The sequence below is a fragment of the Capsicum annuum genome, chromosome 7 (assembly GCF_002878395.1).
Source record: "Capsicum annuum cultivar UCD-10X-F1 chromosome 7, UCD10Xv1.1, whole genome shotgun sequence".
Lineage (NCBI taxonomy): Eukaryota > Viridiplantae > Streptophyta > Magnoliopsida > Solanales > Solanaceae > Capsicum > Capsicum annuum.
The window spans coordinates 52,974,827-52,981,441 of NC_061117.1; the positions used below are offsets into that span (position 1 = coordinate 52,974,827).

General features: G+C 34.5%; 1 long non-coding RNA gene across 1 annotated transcript; it reads right to left on the reverse strand.

The window, feature by feature from the left end:
• Window positions 1-610: 610 nt before the first annotated feature.
• Window positions 611-5,676, reverse strand: LOC107877863. Its single transcript, XR_001676596.2, has 3 exons — window positions 5,069-5,676; window positions 1,887-2,190; window positions 611-942 (listed from the first exon to the last, which is right to left on the reverse strand). It is a non-coding gene; the product is annotated as an uncharacterized LOC107877863 (long non-coding RNA).
• Window positions 5,677-6,615: the final 939 nt, after the last annotated feature.

Below are 6,615 nucleotides of genomic sequence, written 5' to 3' on the forward strand. Positions count from 1 at the left end.
CTTCTTTTTTCCTTAGTTTTTGAAGAATTGATTGAGTGAAACTCAAATTGTATTTTCTTTCCTTAGTGTAGGGCTTGGAAAAGCCATTGTAGTGTAGGTCTTGGACAAGACACACCACCAGAAATTACCCCTATGGTGACGGTTGCAAAACCATTGCAATAAACAAAAAACCGTTGTCATAGCTCTACCGCAATGGTTCAGCGACCGTCCTATAGGTGGGCGTTGCAATAGGTCTATGACAACGATTTATGTGACGGTTGTCTGAATCGTCTCCATAGGTCAAGCTATAGCAACGGTTTTAGACAATCATCACCATAGCTTGACCGATGGCGACAGTTATTTTTTGACTTATTGAGATGCCTATTTTCATCTATTGCAACGGTTACAACTGTCGCCATAGCTTGACCTATGGTGACGATTTTTTAACTTATTGAGATGTCTATTTTCATCTATTACAACGGTACTAACCGTTGCAATAGAAGCTATTGCAACGACATTAAACCGTTGCAACATGTATTGCGACGTTTTCAACAGATCTATTGCAACAACATTTATTGCGATGTATTATAAATTAGTATTTACATACATAATAAATTACGATAAACAATTATACACACATCATAAAACATCATTCATTAATAATCAAATAATTCAAAATATGGAACAAATTAAACTGGTAATCTTAATCCAAAAGCAAAATGTATGTTAAGCACTCAAATGATTAGTTAAGTTTTTACATAGTATCAATTTCTAGTCGCGATAAGCTTCAAGAAATTCTATGTAGCCTGTATTCTTCTTCTTGCATTCTAGCATCTATTTTTTCCATAAAGCTGCAAGTGATCCAACTGAAACAAAGTTCTTTAACTTTCTAATGATTTCTTGACCTTCCAAGCAAGAATCAGTTAGTATCTCAAGATTCTGGTCTTCTATCAAATTCAGTGCCTATCATCAATAGATACATATTAGAAGAAATAAAGCACTGAAAAGAATTGTGTTAACTCGTGAATGCCTGTACTTTAATAACTATAATCATATAAACCATAATATATTTGATATTAGAAATTTAAATTTGATGTCCAATTTTAGCAATTTTGCCAAGCTTTTTGTAGATTCATGTTTAACTCCTTGAAGTCCCGATCTTTCATTTCTCAAAGACAGAACTAAAAATATGATTCCACTTCATGTCTTGAACAATGATTCTTATTGTTCCAGTAAGATTCTAAGCATCAGTGCGAAGTTCAACAAGATAAATTACTGAAGAAGAGGAGGACAGTACTAGGAAATCAGAACAAAGAATTAGATGCAAGTCTTTTAGAAGGAGATTTAATTATTTTTTCTTGTAGGAATATACTGAGAGAGACCAAAAAGTCTGCAATGTATTGCTGTCGTGTTTGTACTAAATGGGTTAGGCCAAGTGTCAAAGGCAATGTAAACTATTTAGGTTGTCCCAAAAGCCAAGAAGTAGGTACGCTTGAGCTAGAACAAGGAATTATAATTTTTTTTGGTAGGCTAACAGGGCCAGGAGTGCATAGTTCAGATTGTTTGTTTAGTATAGTAGGATTTGCCTTTACCACCCATATAATATAGCACACATTCCCTACCAACTAAAGATCCAAACTCTTCACCATTTCAGTAAGAATGTAACAATTGTCACTCCATACCGAAATATCTCAGGGAGACCTAAATTTGTTCATCAGAAATAATACTACCTGCATTCAGCATCTATCACCAGAAAGAAAATCACAATTGTCCCACAGCCAAGAAATACTTGTCAGGATGCCAAAATGGCAAGAGATGTTTGATGAATAATTACAAAGATACAGAGCATAGAGGAAAAAAAAATCAATAATAAGTTGATAACAACAAAGAGAAGTAGAGGCCTTGACCTTTAAGTGCAGAGTAATTCTCCCATCACTTGGATCAGTCAAATGATATGCTTCGACGTATCAAGGATCACTGCTTCCAGTCAAAGTATATGCACTAGGAAGAACCTTGAATAAAGAGGAGTCTACTCGTTTAGCCAGCAATAAAGCTAACTCACTAGGATCAGGCCTCCAAAGCTCTAAAATGGCCTTGTGCACCAGTCCTTCCAGTTTTCGGTCCTGAGCAGCAGATGCTTCATAAAACTGAACTGTTAACTTGTGATGGCTAAATGGATAATCTCCTCTTGCTTCACCAACCCCAGCCCACCTTGGAAAAGATAAATGGAAACAGAACTATCATCCAACAATGCTTTGGCAAATGATGTATCATCCAACAATTGTTTCACAGTTTTGCTAATAAAGTTTATAACTTTTCAGATGTTCTAAACCCCACACATTTCTTAAACAGATTATGTTACTTTAAACACTACACCTCCCCCTAGGAGGAGCAGAGGGGATACTGACTGCAGAAGTTTAAATGTTTAACTAGGAAAAAACTATGATCTAATCCTTTCAGGTTAACTCTCACATTATCTTGTAGGAACTCTTTTTTTCTTTTATGAAACAGACAAGATTCTGAATAGCAATCTAGAAGTCAATTTATTTTTGAGGAGTTTGAGTAAAACTAATATCATGTCTCTCTTTATTCTTTTTAAACCAACCAGTACTAACAAGCAAAAATGAAGCCAGCAATGATTTCTAAGCCTTTCTTAAAATCTTTTCATTCTTTTGTAAACCTTTCTTAAAATCTTTGTGTGGAAACTATAGCTGATAGGTTATCATGGTTAGGTGTGGATATGGAAGGAGAGATTGCAACTAAAGGCAAGTGTAGTTCCTCGGCCTGCTAAGGATACTTCAAAATATACTGATAGATTTTTGAACCCTTCAGTATAGCAACTTATTAGTTTTTACAAACACGTTGATGATTTATGACGTGCATTTGTTCAACAATTGTCGAACATTTTCTACTAACAATCTCCTATAGAAAATGGTAGCAACTAGCAAGTACTTTCTTACTAAAACATCAAGCGGAGGTACTAAATGTTAATACAAAAAGGAACATAAAATAATGCCAGAAATATAACTGATAATAGTGGGTAAGCATAAAGTTCATTGACATTATGCATATGTGCAAAGGGGAATACTTTGCTCTCTGTCTTATCCCAGAAATGTTATAATGGGTTAAACCCCCTCTAAACTATAAAGTTTTTATTAGTTTCATACTTAAACTAAGCCTAGTTTATGCTGCCCCTGAACTATAACTTTCTATTTTTTTCCTAAATAAGCACACATTAGCATTAGAAAACAGGGGAAAGATGAAGAACTATGACTCAAAAGGGGGGTCTATTGTACACAGTCTTGCCTTGCATTTATGCAAGAGGCTGTTTTCATGGTTTGAACCCATGATCTCTAGAGCAACTTTTGAAAGAAACAAGAGGTACTATCATTATGCCAGCAGACCAGAGGAACCCTGCAAGATTAAAATCGAACCCTACAAGACTAAAATGGACCTTAACACAAAACTCCACCACAAAAGTAAAAATGAAAAAAACAAATAAATCAAAAATGTTGTATTTGGTTAGAAATATTGTAGCCTATTTCAATTCTATTGGAGTCACCATAGCTCCATATTCTCCAATCGTTATCACCGAAAATGGTAAGAAAAGAACTTCACATTCTTGTCACGTAGAAGCAAGATGCAGTTTATTAGCTAATAACTTAAACCAGATTCATTAGGATCTGTTGAGTTGCAACTACTGACATTATTGTCAATGTTGCAGGTATTCCTGAGAAGGGTAATCCGAATCCTTCAATAAAGGATGCATTAAACGATATTCATAGAATGAACTTTATGCATAGCTATATAAATTCACTGGCAAATGCAATCAGCGAAGGTGCAGATGTGATGGGGTACATTGTTTGGTCCCTTCTTGACAACTTTGAGTGGCTAGATAGATATAGCCTATGATTTGGACTTCATTATGTCAACTATACTAATCTCAAGAGAATCCCCAAATTATTCGCTTCCAGGTATAAACAGTTAATGTACAAATTTCACATACAGCTTGAAACATAAACTGCACAGAACTAGAGGAAGAAGAAACTGCACACAACTTTCACATACCAGGTCCGTGCTGTTGGTAGGCGGTTTATTGTGCAATTAAACAAATAACTATGCATCCTGATTCGTGCCTTAATATTGCAAAATTCAAGCTCAAACTTAACATGGTTTTCACTCCAATGGAGCTGTAATAATGTAAATGAGATTTATTAATTATGCAGAAATATTCCTGGTTCATCTGTTAGGCTGTAACTTAATGTTCCAATATTCTACAAAGTGGATGTACTCTCTGTTGTCTTTCAAAATCAACTCTAAGAGTGCTCATGATTAAAAACATGACCAAACATAGTGACACCAAATGCATACGAAATACTATCTTCTCTCTTACTGGTGCAGTAGGTATTGTTCAGAATGGTCCTGGACTAGTTTTGGCAAAGCAGCTCAATATCAAATTAAGTGGCTATGTTTACGATCAAGGTTGATAAATACCCAAACACTAAACGTAACCAAATCAACACAGGTATCCCATTCGACCCGAATAGAGATAAAACACGCCAACAACAAAAAAAAGGAAAAGAAAAAATAGAAAATCACCAACTTAATTATACGCAACCACTATTTAACTATTTGATATTCTTTACATCCCACATTAGTAACATCCTACTACTATTTTTCCACTCCAAAATGAACAAAGGAGTTCAGAATACGAAGGCAAGCGTCCATCTTTCATATTAATTTTGACTTCTCAACTATTAACATTATAAAAAATGGAACAAACAAAAAGAGTAATATTTCATTACAACAACCAATCGGGTTAACAACAACTCGAAATGTTCCAAACACAAACAGTACAGATAGCCAGTAGAGACCATCAAAGTAAAACACATATTACCTAAAGACTTGATTTTTAAGCTTTTAAACAATTACTCGTCTTAGACAGACAAATATAGGTTAGCCATTGTGGGTTTACAGAAGCTAAAATATAGTAAATTATTGCAGGTTTAGAGAAGCTAAAGCACACACTGAGCTTCTAAATTAAAAAACTTAAATTAGGTCAAATAGTCGATTAAAAGAACATACTAACCTTAGAATCCCAAAATTCTGAAACAACAATGCTAAAAAATGCTGAAAGCTAACTCGTCGAAGCTCCAATAGCCGTTGATTTTTCCGTCTCCTTTCCACCGATCAACAACAAGCTAAGTGTTGAGTTTCAATCCACTGTCACTGCAACCAAACAACAACAATGGAAATTACAGCAAGCCTAATAGATTGAAGAGAAATAGGTTTTCAATTGAAGATACTTATAGCATTTCTATTTCTAGGCAATGGGTTTTCGATCCATCTCGTTTACTCCATTTTCAGTCAATTGGAACTACTACCCAGGCAAATGGAGCTACAAAATCACTCCCAAAATAAAAATTTTCTGGATTTACAATTGAGGAGAAATGGGGTTTCAATTGATTGAGAAATGAGCTACAAAATCACCCCCAAATTAAATTTATCTAGATTTACGCATGAGGATAAATGGATTTTCAATCCACTTTTGAGAAAGAAAATAGGAATTTTACGATTGAAAGAAAGAGAGTTTTCAATTAACTTTTGAGAAAGAAAAAGGAATATATCTTGAGTTATGTTTTTTAGAATGAGAGGGATTTTTGATATTTTCAATTGAGATTGAGGAGGGAAATTCATAAATGGTTTTAAAAAATGTTGCTATACATATACCTATTACAACGGTTCATTTTCAGTAGCAACGGTTATAATGCTAATAGAACAATTATTTTTGGTAATGGTTGAAAGCGTTGCTATAGATATTCTATAGCAACGCTTTTGCAACCGTCGCAAAAATGTTCGTTGCGATAGGCCTAATTTCTGGTAGTGACATTGAAACTAGGGTTAGCTTGAGTATGGATTCACTTGAGTTGACAGTTTGGCAAGAAAGGTGGGTGCTTGAGGAGATGATCTCTTTGTGTCCATCTAAGAGTGTGGTGTTATCCTCCATTGATGTTGTGTGTCTTGGTGTTTGATACACACCTTGTTGCTATTCATGATGTAGGTGTATGTCTCACTATCTATCCTTTTCATTTATGTATTTTTCTCTTCTTTTGTGTTGAATTCGTGTGTTCTCTTCTTTATCTAATCTTTTTCTAGATGCTAATTTTTGGTTCATTAGTGTGTTCTCACGTTTTTATTCAAGTTCTTAGTGTTTTCTTGTATCAACACCATCTTCACCTGGGAGTACAATCTGAAGTGGAACTTGATAAGTTGTATTTTCCAATTCTTGTCCCATAGATAAAGCAGTATTCTGAATTTGAGCCTCTATAGGTGCTATAAGTAATGTTTTATACCCCTTTTATAGATACTTATCATCTACTTCTTTCGTAATTAACCCTTCAACAACCTGTATTTATTTTCAATGAACTCTTTATTTTTAGGTATTTTTATGTCATGAACAGCTTCGATGACCTCCTCACTTTTGTCACAAGAATAATGCTCATTCACAATGTTTCCACCAATCAATTTCTCTAAGATAGTAATCTCATTGTTGTATTCCTGTTCCTTATGTGTTTTCTGTATAAACACGTGTGACCCAGTCTTTAGTATATATCTTTTGCTGTGAATTACCCTTTG